We start from the raw sequence: 12,321 nt of genomic DNA, 5'->3' as shown, positions 1-12,321 counted from the left end.
TGTCACTCGTCCGATTCGAAACACGAAAAGCATTTGCACTTTTCTTCCCATTAATGTTATATCATGAAATACCATATAGCGGAGGTGTTAGTTTTTATATAAGGAAAATATTCAAACCGATGACCCCATGTTGACAATGGCTAAATATGCTGTATTAGTTCTGGAAAGGGTCCGGCGACGGTCCGCCATTTTTTTCTTTAGATTTTGATGTCATTTAGTAGACTTGCTTACCAGTCGTTTTCATTATCCTAACTACAGTTCGCACATTGAAAAGTGAACTTCGACGTACGTGATGCGAAAAATTCTTGCCGTACCTTTTTTGATTCATTTTTCAGCCGGGACGGTTACGTTTGCGGCCACGCATCGGTATAGGGATGACCGGTTCTTGTGTATATAGAATTCTGTGCTCCAGTCTGAGTTCAAGACTACAAGGCATTTACATCCTATCAGTGGTGTAGTCAATACTAGGGGAGATGGGCAGGGGAGCCGGCGCCACCCTGGTACCGAAACATCTCGTCCTGTCTGTACATTTCACTAGTTTTTCATAGGCCTACTTTACAATTGGGCTATAACTAGGGGGAAACATACCTGTAACTGCAAGTCAGCATTTTAATACCAAGGATGCATGCAGAAAGCAATTCTTCAGGAAGTATTCTTTCATATTATAAACACTTGGGGCCAAAATTGTCTGCACATGATAACTTCATGTTGAACAAGAAAAAAACCCAATCAAATCTCCATTGAACAGAAAATAACAACATTTTGACTATCCATCACAATACTATGCAATAACTGTGGCTCTCAGCACAGCATCAAAATACTATGTATGTAATGCATGGACCCAAACTGATAAAGTTCACACAGAGTACCACAGAGGAAGTGAAAAGGTAGTTTCCTGAGTATAAATTTCCATTCAAATTGCCAGGAGTAGACACCCAACTGTGTCCCTACTACTATAGTGCAATTCTATTATTAGGACTAATTCTTTGATGTGTTTGGGCTATGACAACACTTTGATTTGTCAGCTATCAACCTGTTGTCAATTAGCGTGTTTCTACTGAGCAGACGGTTGCAGGTTAATTCGAGTGAATTCGGGGTGATGCGAGGAATACGCGGTAACGGCCCCAGCAGAAACAGATCGGGTGAAGGTTAATGCGCGGTAATGCGAGTGAATCCGTCAACCACCTATTGAGGTGGTTAATAGTGGTTAAACTGCCGATAACGTTCGCAGTAGAAACAGTCACGGGTGACGATTTTGCGGGTGACACGGAAGTTAGCCTATTATAATACAGTGTGAGCATTCAAAATCTGACCTTGAAAGGTCACAAAAACTATTTGCCTTCCCCACTAAATATGTGGGTAGTGAATTGTTACCCTGCATTAACAGCGCAGTAGAAACGACCCAGTGAATGCGAGAGGATTGAAATGCGGGTGAAGGTGAATTCGCGGTAATGCGAGGTGCTCAGTATAAACACGCTCAATGTGTGAATCAGATATCATCTTGAAACTTACTCTTGATATTGTGATCAGGCTGATAGGGGGTGCGGAATGTCCAAACCTTGACCTTCACTTCTGTTAAAGTGGACCTAGAACTTTTTGAACACCTTATCACCATATGTGACCGTACAACACGAATGAGCCGTAAATGTCCTCAATTGTATTCTGAGTTACAGTGTAAAATGGGCATGAAGGTCATATTCATAGGTATTTCAATTTGGTGCTACGTGTATCTCATTAAATGAGGTACACGTAGCACCAAATTGAGGTACTATAAATATGACCTTCATGCCCATTTTACACTGTAACTCAGAATACAATTGAGGACATTTACTGGCTCATTCGTATGTACGGTCACATATGGTGTCATTTTGTCATATTTTCTCCCACTTTTGGACCTTTTTATTAGGAAAAATAGTAAAAGTGTTCCTTTGAACATTTGGGGAGGGGGTACTGCTGCAAAAATGGATTTTTTTTAGGGGGGGGTCCTGCATGCAGTAAATGGATGCTGTATGGAACATAGATATGCCATTCTAAGCATTCAGAACTTGGCATTCATGTTTCCTGCATAGATTAATTTTAATGATTTTTTTCCATCATACAAAGAGCAAAAAACAATTTTTTTTCAGGGGGTGATACCCCCAGAGTGTATTCCAGATCACTCGTGTTCACTCACGTCCCGAGCCATTCATGGACTTTAGCAATTCAGAGCCCACCACTAAAAATCAGGATAGCTACAACCCTGCTAATTCCCATAAAGATTTTGTATAATCATACTTCGAATTCCCTCTCCAAAGTTTAAACCCCAACATGCAATGGTGTAATTATACAAAACAATACAATTATAGATTATTTTGATTTCTACTTTTGTTTTTCTCTCTGTCTGCTCCTCAATTATCTCCCTGTCTCATCTTTTGCTTTGATTGTAATCAAGTGGGTCCAAGGCAAGCGCTTGCTGTTGAGATAGACCACATCCAAGTACACTTAACATAGTTTTTAGAAAGTCAATCTGGAGATATACGAGTAAGAAAATATGAGGAAAAATGCTCAAAATGTTTGCCTGTGAATATGGATTCACCAGAATACTATCATTACATGTATGAATGCAAGAAGATGATTTACTCATCTCTAGTAAAGACGAATAAATCTTTGAGATGGCTAGGAGTGAGGCTTGTTATTTTAACCAATGAATTGGATCATATAAATCACTGATCGTGTAAACTTAAGTTCATGAGGTTTATAAAAGGAAAATTTATTGCAGCATAAAATCAGTGTAACATACATGTTAAGGCTCTCACCAATTCCCGGGTACCCGAGTTCCCGCCCGTTCTTGGCCTACCCGGGTCCGAATTCACGGGTCAAAGTACCCGAAAAAAAAATATATAAAAAAAAAATAAGTTTTTTCAAAGTTTTGGCGACTTTAGAGAACCACTTGACCTATTCTGAAGTGCTAGGATCACTTACAGGTAATTTGAAAAAATTTGAAAAAAAATTACGAAAAAATTACAGTTTGTTAACCTTGCTATACAAACCACAAACTAATATTTACCTCTTCATATATTACATATTATAAATGCATGGAAAACCAATGTGCATTTATAATATGTGATAGATGAAGAGGTAAACATAAGTTTGTGGTTTACATATTAAGAATAATAACAAACTGTAATTTTTTCGTAATTTTTTTCAATTTTTTTTTTCAAATTAACTGTGAATGATCCTAATGATCTTAGCATTTCAGAATAGGTCCAGTGGTTCTCCAAAGTCGCCAAAACTTTTGAAAAAAAAAAAATTAAAAAATATTAAAAAAAATTGTTTGATTTTTTTTTTTTTTTTTTTTTTCCCAGTATTTTACGGTGCCAGTTCCCTTGAAAATTCAATCGGGTACCCGGTACATAACTACCCATTAGTTGAGAGCCCTAATACATGTATGCGTATATTGAATTTGACTCTCCAAAACAAATTTAGTTTTGCATGTTTCTTACTGTTCAATCAATATCACCTCAGTATCATTGTTGAATTCCATACCATTTCTCACTGATATTACTAATAATTTGTCGCAGCCATTTGCTCAATAAAAGTCAAAAACAACATCTTCAGTGGCATGTCCGGGGGTGGGGGGGGGGGGGCCTTTGGGTGCTGAAGCCCCCTGCACTTTGTTTAAAATCATGTAAAATCAGACGTTTTTTGGCTTTTTAGACATTTAATAAGCCCCCGCATAACTCTGAAAGCCCCTCTGGGCCACCCCCCCCCCCCACAGGAAAACATCCTGGACACGCCAGTGATCTTACAGGATTGCAATGCAAAAAAATCACTCTGTACTATAAACTACCTCTGCACACAAATATGAAAACTTCAAACTTAGTTAAACATTTCTGTTACACATGGTGACAAACGCTCACTGCCCAAAACAATTCCTGTTGATTAGTTCATGACAGGGTATGTAAATACAATGTCTGTGGCTTCAGACCCAAGCTAGAAGCGATCTACTGTTGACATGGCAGAACGGCTAATCTAGTATCCCTTCTACCCTTCTCCGCCCAAGGGCACGACTTAACCAGCTAACCGGTTACAAGTGCAACAGCATTGCAAACATACGACTCTATGCCATGCCCACTATCTCAAAGTGTCACATAGCCATCATGTGTAGAAGAGTCCAACTCAGATGATATCAGGTTTTGCACTGCAAGGCACTGAGACTAAATCTAAACATAAAGCTAGTCAGTTCAAGTAGATTCCTCTCTTAAATCAAAAATCTATGCTAAAAATGACATTTTAACTCCCCAGCCCAGAAATGTGATAATGCAGCGACAGTACAAATGTATACATATTGTAATAATGCTTGACACATGGTACACATGGTAGTGATGGTACACATGGATGAAAATGATGATATGTGGATGGGATGTGTTTATTCAATTTTTCAACCATTTCAGATTTTCATCGTTTAGTTAGTATTACTTGCATGTTAATGCGGTATGGGAATGCCAGGGTCACAATTTACCAAGTAGACCACATTTGGTGGTGTAAACACAAAGGTCTGAAGTACCAGGGATAGAAGTACGTACATGTACTGCCACAAATTAGTATTTTCCTTGGAGCTTGCATGACATTAGCCATTGCCGTATTTCCTTGAATAGTTGGCCCCGGGGCGTTGCATTTTCCAAAAGGGGGCGTTAATTAGAGGTCATTTTCAGAATCATTAGGTAAGCTTTAAAAAAAATTTTATGTTACGCCAATCAAACAAATTTTTTTAGGCCTAAAGAAAGTGTTCAAATTATGATCCCATAGGATGGAAAATTAATTCTTGGTGTACAGTGTAAAGCCAAACTGGGGAATTTACCCTGCCTACATAGATATTGCTAAGTTCCTTTGCGAGGATCATATAAAACAAACAAACAATTAATTTCTGTGCATTTATATCCATGGGGGTTCACCTATATTTAGTGGTGTGCACCCTTGAAGTACAAAATGTTCATACAGCCACATGCGATCACAGACCCTCAATATTCATGGGATGATGGATTATAAGGATACAGTAAACCTGAATTGCAGGTGCATAATATCATACATAAGTACATTTAAACAAATATTGAAATATGTAAAATTCATTTCAATGAAAGTATCCTGTTGAGTGCCAAATTTGAATCAAATATAATGGAGCGTTATTTGGCTGACACTGTTTTTCTCTCCCGATCAACTAATAGGTCAATGACTTCTAAATGAATGGCTTCAATTAAAACACACTCAAAATAGGAAGTAGGAAGTTATTTTTGCTTGTGATGTGATCTATTTGAAATTTTCTGATTTTCTTTTGCTGGAACTCACCAAAATAGGCATATTATAGGCATAGGCATCGCATCACTCATGATAGAGATTAGAGGCATCCTCACTTTTTATAAAATTACTTATTCCAGGGAGGATTTTCCATAATAATAGTACATAAAAACAGGTTGTTGGTTAGAATGGTTGTGGGATGAATCTGTCCTACAATGTAGGCCTGGCTAAGTTCCTCTAATTGTGATGCCCTCGGGTGGCTGTGAAGCAGTCACTCGCCAGGGAGAGGAGTTTCACTGTGATGCCTTCAAATGAAACAGCCACTCGAATTCAACGTCCAAGTTGTTACCGTCGGGCGTCTCGTGACTTGTCTTGCTTAGGATATTGGTTGTTACTGCATTGAAATGACATGCATTTAGTACATATAGGCCACCATCAGGGAGGTGGTCTGTCACCTCCTGCACTGGACCAGTACTATTACTAACCTGTCCCTCTGTCATCTTAGAACTGTCTTCCATCATGGCTGCTATGTCATTGTTTTAAAATACCATTCCGCTTTATTGCATAGAGTCTATACTGACGCCGTCAATTCGTTTTGTGTATGAAATTAACCTCATTTTTTTCATAGATATTCTGGGATATGTCTGATTGCGTCATCTATAAAGTTAAAATATATCTTGACAACACGATCTGCAACTTGCAAAATGACACATACTGATCAGAGTAAATTGAACCTTCAAAATCTGCATTGTTTGCCGAAAATGTTCCACAGATCGAGCTGTTTAACCACTGCCCTATCACTCAAATACTTTAAAAGATTCCCTTCATCTTGCATCAAAATAAGTCATTGTAGGTAAGAGGAATGAGGAGTTTTGATATAGCCAGACAATTATTTAATTTCCCTTGGTTATGAGCCAAGTGTCATCCACATTTATACTTGAAGAGATCTTAGCCAGGGTTGAAGTACAAGTAGGTCTACATGTATGTAATAGACTGTAAAGTAATGTCATGGGACTTCAGTCTGTGCAAGTGACAGGTTTACTGCTCTGACAAGAGATTCTATTCAATATAAGATCACTGAAGATGGCATCCAGATCTGCATGACATCAGAATAATGTTACTGTATGTCCTGGCTGTATGTATAGACGAATCTCACGAGCCAAGTGATGGTCAGAATTTAGTTGACCATGACTGGGTCCCCGGCGCACCAAACTGGTGTTGTGACTGCCCAATTGGGTAGATTAAATCCGCTTAAAAATCGATGTTATGTTGTATCGTGTTGTAAACAATCATCATTCTATTGTCTATGTGTAACACAGGTGATGAAATGCAGTTTAAAATCCCCGCCAAGGATGCATCATTTCATATTTTAGGTGCAATATACACTACGGGGACCCAGCTATGGCTGCCATTGAGGTGTAGGAATGCGTAAAATGAGATTCATCTAAAGGTACACCCCAACCAGAATCTACCTGTATGACTATTGACAACCACTGGTTTTTTCTGCAATGACAAGTTACCTGAATGTATCCTAGTTAGCAGGTTACGGAACTGTGCAATAAACTGATGGTCGAAGAGATCACAATTCACTGTCGAAGTAACATAATTAATCAGATTAACTACCATAGCAATGGATGAATACAATTTTAAATACATTGCCCTGCAAGAAAACGTTCACGCTGTAACTATGCATTGAACCATAGATGTCAAAGAAAGGCTGATCACTCGCACCTGTAAAATTAGTATTTTTGACAAGAAGGTATTGTATTCAATCTATGTTTGCAGACATACACAGGTGATTAGTGCAATCTGCTTGTAGTGTAGGGCTATCTATTCAAAAATTGTATTCATCCATTGCTATGGTAGTCCGATTATTACGTCACTTCGACAGCGAATTGGCTACAGGTCTGACACAGCAAGATTAACATTTACATGTAACATGCACAATTTTCTTTAATTGTGCAATTAATTTATCGACCACATATTATCTAACCAAATATGTCCTAGACACTCAGGACAAGCTGCACCCATCACACCACACTTGACGACTGTCCTGTATGTTAATTGATCACCCAAATGAACGATACCCTACATTTCACGCCTACGTTCATGTAGAGCTCATAACACTTGCATTGAAACAATCAACGTATTAGCCAAGAGACACGCTAAAAATCGAATTCAATCAGCAGACCACCCGTTTGAATTTGGTCCCATTACCTTTTCAATAAACACACACAGCACATATGATCTGTCTCCAGACAAAATTAAAAACCTCTAAATAGCTTTGAGCAAACTACTTACTGTGCTTATAACTGCAAACCAGTCGGTTTTGTTGCACATCTACGACAGTCTGGCGTTGGGCTCGAGGTAATTGTTTACTAGTATTGCATTCAAACTATCGGATACCTGAAACATGTGAAAGAGAAACGGAATGATTTAATTAAAATGGTGATTTATGAAATAAATCAAAGGATAATAATCAAAATACAAAAACAGAAAACAAAACACTTTATATTCTGCTTGTTTTGAGTACCGGACTACCAGTATACCATCAATGAGATGTCGTGAAGAAAGAATAATGCTTTAATTTTATCCATCATCACAACATTCTATTTTAATTACCAAATATGAAATATTGCTCTCTCTATCTCTCAGCAACATGAACATGCCTGTAAAATAATCACCCAGACCACAGCCAAATTAATTTGGAGACCATAAATTTTGTCTGTATCATTACACAGTATATACACTTGAAACCCAAAAGCTAAAATACCAAAAACCCTTTTGACATGCCAAAAGATGATTGCCCTTCCTTTTGACCTGCTAAAAAGCTTGGTACCCCTACGATTCACCCCTCCCCTACACATACTTATTGCACCACCTCTAATGCATAGCAGTCTTTCCGTTTTACTGCTATTTGTCATCTCATCACGTTTTACTGCCTCTTTGGTATAACTAGTAACCACAGCGAACAAATCTGATTTACATGGTTTTAGGGTTGGGAGTTTCGGGTAATTTTGTGCCCGGGCACCCGTTTATTTTTAGGGTTTTTTTTAGGGTTTTTTTCGGTTTTGTAGTGTCCCTGGACCTAGACCTAATGCTAGGATCATTCATGGTTGACCTAAAAAAAAAAAAAATCAAGATGTTTTGTATTTTTAATATGAAAATTGATAATTTGTATTCATGTCATACTCTATTAATGATTTCAAAATGCATTGAATTTGAATGCATTTTGAAATCATTAATAGAGTATGACATGAATACAAATTATCAATTTTCATATTAAAAATACAAAACATCTTGAAATTTTTTTTTTTTTTTTTTTAGGTCAACCATGAATGATCCTAGCATTTATGTTCTAGTCCGGGACTCAGTCCCTACCTTACATGGTTTGTAATGATCATGCACATGATTCACAATCCATCGCAAAGTTACTAACTGCCTAAATCATCCCAATTAACCCAATAAGTCTACTACTTGCTGCTAAAAATAGTCCAAATGTTGCCTTCTGCACTTGATACACCAATAGGTGTACATTAGAACATCGTAATATAATTTAGGGAATTCCTAGGAGAGAACAAAAGTGCTTGATTTTTGTAGGCTAATTATGAACCCAAGCAGAATCAATCCTCTGCTGCATGCTGGAATGACTAATAAATTCAATTTTGTAATGCAAATGTTCTCTACTTTGGGATGAAACAAAAGTGTATGAAATATTACATTGGCTGCTCTACTGGAATGACTAATAAATTCAATTTTGTAATGCAAATGTTCTCTACTTTGGGATGAAACAAAAGTGTATGAAATATTACATTGGCTGCTCTACTGGAATGACTAATAAATTCAATTTTGTAATGCAAATGTTCTCTACTTTGGGATGAAACAAAAGTGTATGAAATATTACATTGGCTGCTCTACTGGAATGACTAATAAATTCAATTTTGTAATGCAAATGTTCTCTACTTTGGGATGAAACATAACTGTGTGGAATATTACATTGGCTGCTCTACTGGATTGACAAATAAATTCAATTTTCTAATGCAATTCAATTGTTCTCCACTTTTGTTGAAAACAAAAGTGTATGAAATATTAGTGGAAATGGCTTCTCTACTGGAATGTAAAATAATTCAATTTTCTAATGCAAACGTTCTTCACTTTATGGGAAAATGAATATGTATAAAATGTTGGTGGAATTGGCTTTCATATGAAATACATGTACGATAAAGCGAAAAGAGTCCAATGTCATGAAAATCAATTCTGAGATATCATACAGCCATACTTTTTGCAGGACAAGAAAGTGGAATCTACTTCAATACATACATTCATGACAGAAAATATCACATTTTTGTGATTTGGTAGTAAAAATTGATCTGATAAAATGTTGGAAAAAAACATGAGCAATGTTAATGCATCCACCTCCCTCCAAGGAAAACAATTCAGTTCCACAAGATGCGCACATATTCAAAAAATACTGTGCACACTGCATGTACTATAAAATTATACAATTACGCACTTTCGATACAATAATTTTCTGAACATCTTTTCTAATTGGCTACTGCTTCTTTGAGTGGGATATTAATGGATTTTAAATGTCATGAATCTAGCAAGTTCTAGCTAAATAAGGAGCTACTTCAAACAATCTTAAAGCTCTTAAGAGTAGTGAAATCTCACAGTTGTTGCCCATCAGACAAACACTTTGTGACCTTTGTTTTACACCTCACCAAGTTCTTGTCAAGATCTATCAGTTAAATTACCATCAGTCACAAAGTGGACAAGGAGGCACGCATGTACAATGTATAAAAGTGGTAAGCATCCGGGTGAATTGATTTTCAAAAATGTTAAATGACCCTAAGCGAGGATGACAAAATTTTATCAAACTGACCCTAAACGAGGATTTTACTCAAATAAAAACACCCTAAGCGAGAAATTGGTTTGAAATTTGGCCCCAAACAAGATACATTAAAAATATACCCCATGTGAGGAATTGGCTTGAAATTTGTCCCTAAACAAGGATAGACATTGCCTGTGTCAGTATGAGTGTCATTCAGTGATGATGATCGGCTATTCAAGGCGCTGTTGAAGTCGGCTCACATTTTTTTAATCTGGTTTGTAAAATCGCTTGGAAACCACTCTTTTGTGCCGCATAACTTGATTAATACGTCATCACTTATGGTCATTAATTGCGTAATTTAAAACAAAATACCCTAAGCGAGGATTGTTCTTAAAAAAAATACCCCTTTTTCTAATAAAATGAGTGTTTTGAGACCCTTGAAACCCTTTGCTTTTCAAAACCACCCTAAATCTGTGTTTTCTTTCACGTGGATGCTTACAAGTATAATTCTGAGTGCTTTTGATTAGCTTCAGTTTATCAAGCGTATAACTTTGATTTGTCTGTCTGTTTGTTTTGCAAAAGTGTTCTTTATGCAAAAATTTGTTAGTTTGCCATATCGATAAATCACTGCACGGTAGATTTGTTATGCTATATTCAACAACTCTTCCTATACCTTGTACAGGAGCCAAACGTTGTTAATCCATGATGAATCCACACTTTTACTGTAGCGTATACGCGAACGCGAGCGAGACTACGCGTTACGCGAGTGCGCATAAAATTCGTTATGCCTGGAACCTTTGTGCGTATGCAAACTTTCAATTTGAATTCAGTATTTTTCAGGTAGCGGCTAAACATTACCGTTTTATTCTGTAGTTTTATTGCTGATATCAACAGAGAAATCATCGAAGTTTTTGTAAGGCTGAGTGGCAATGATTGACTGACATTCCTCGTAAAATAATTGTGAATTATACGATATTTAGCTTCTTTTCGTTGTTGAAAGGATTCAATCATGTTTCACCGTTGTTCATCACCGATTAACAACTTCGCGTCAGCGGCGCTCTGCGTGGTTTACTTTCGCTCATGCAGCTAAAGCTGCCCTCGCGAAGTAAACCATGCAGACGACGCGGCCGCATCGTTGTTAATCGGTGATGAACAACGGTGAAACAGGAGTGAATCCCTAAATATATCACAGTACATGAGGTAGAACAAGTTGTCTATAGATTCTTTCATTCTTGCAACTGTAATATGTCTGGTTGAATAGGTTATTTGTTTCGTATTATTTTGTTTTGTTGGGATTTTGTTAATGCAGGAGTCACTTGTCTCCTGGTTCAATTCGCTGTCGTAGTGCACGTTACAATATGACCGTTGCTAGGTCAACTGGATCACGCTTTCTTTGTTACGAACCACTGATCGAAATGATCACAACACAAAGCCTATGGCATATCAAAATTCAGAACAGGTGTATGAGCCCAGGCTTGGAGCAGTAACCAATACATGTAGTTACTAACGTGCACTACGACAGCGAATAGGAACTCAGAGCTACTTGAACCTTAGACTTCATATATCTACATGTAGCAGTAGCCAGTTTACCAAATACCAATTTTGTTTAGCATGTTTAGCATTAACATTCTGCACATTTCATCGTCATGTTGAAAGACAAACTATGATCTGAAAGGCTTTTTTTCTGTTAATCATTTGTAGAACTGCACAGAATATGAACATATTTTGACAGACCAGGAGTTACTTTGTGTCATGAGAAAGTGTCACCTGGTACTCAGGAATTAGGAGCTATGGTCAGAATTTTGGCAAGAATCCGAGAATCGATTCTCGCAAAGATTCTCGTAAACAGATTTGCGTGCATCAAAATTGATTCTCTCAAATGTATGTAGTTTACACAGAAGTTGATTTGCAAGAATCAAATGATTCCCGCAAATTCAATCTGCAAGAATCAAGATTGATTCTTGCACTGTGAAATGAAATTCTGACCCGGCGCCATTCCAGATCTACACCAGGAGCCAAACAGCTCCCGACTCCTGCTTATTTTCACCCTTGTATACTGTGAAAGATGTAGGCTATATCAACAAAAAAAGGTCCAATCTTGGTCCAATTTAACATTTCATAAAATGAGCAAGTTGTGACTTAATCGTTTTTATTGGGACATCCTGTACGCCATTAACTGCCTACATGTTTGTATCGATCCATTCTTTTCTCTTATA

The 12,321-nt window shown here is 37.3% G+C and overlaps 1 protein-coding gene across 1 annotated transcript in view; it reads right to left on the bottom strand.

The window, feature by feature from the left end:
• LOC140159365 (exostosin-like 3) overlaps nt 1-12,321 on the bottom strand; it is a 141,369-nt gene that overhangs the window by 103,414 nt on the left and 25,634 nt on the right. The window contains 1 exon segment of the mRNA XM_072182813.1: nt 7,576-7,680. The gene's annotated coding sequence lies outside the window, so the exon portion shown is untranslated.

Source organism: Amphiura filiformis, chromosome 8 (genome assembly GCF_039555335.1).
Source record: "Amphiura filiformis chromosome 8, Afil_fr2py, whole genome shotgun sequence".
NCBI classification, from domain to species: domain Eukaryota; kingdom Metazoa; phylum Echinodermata; class Ophiuroidea; order Amphilepidida; family Amphiuridae; genus Amphiura; species Amphiura filiformis.
This window is presented reverse-complemented; position numbering and strand designations above follow the sequence as displayed.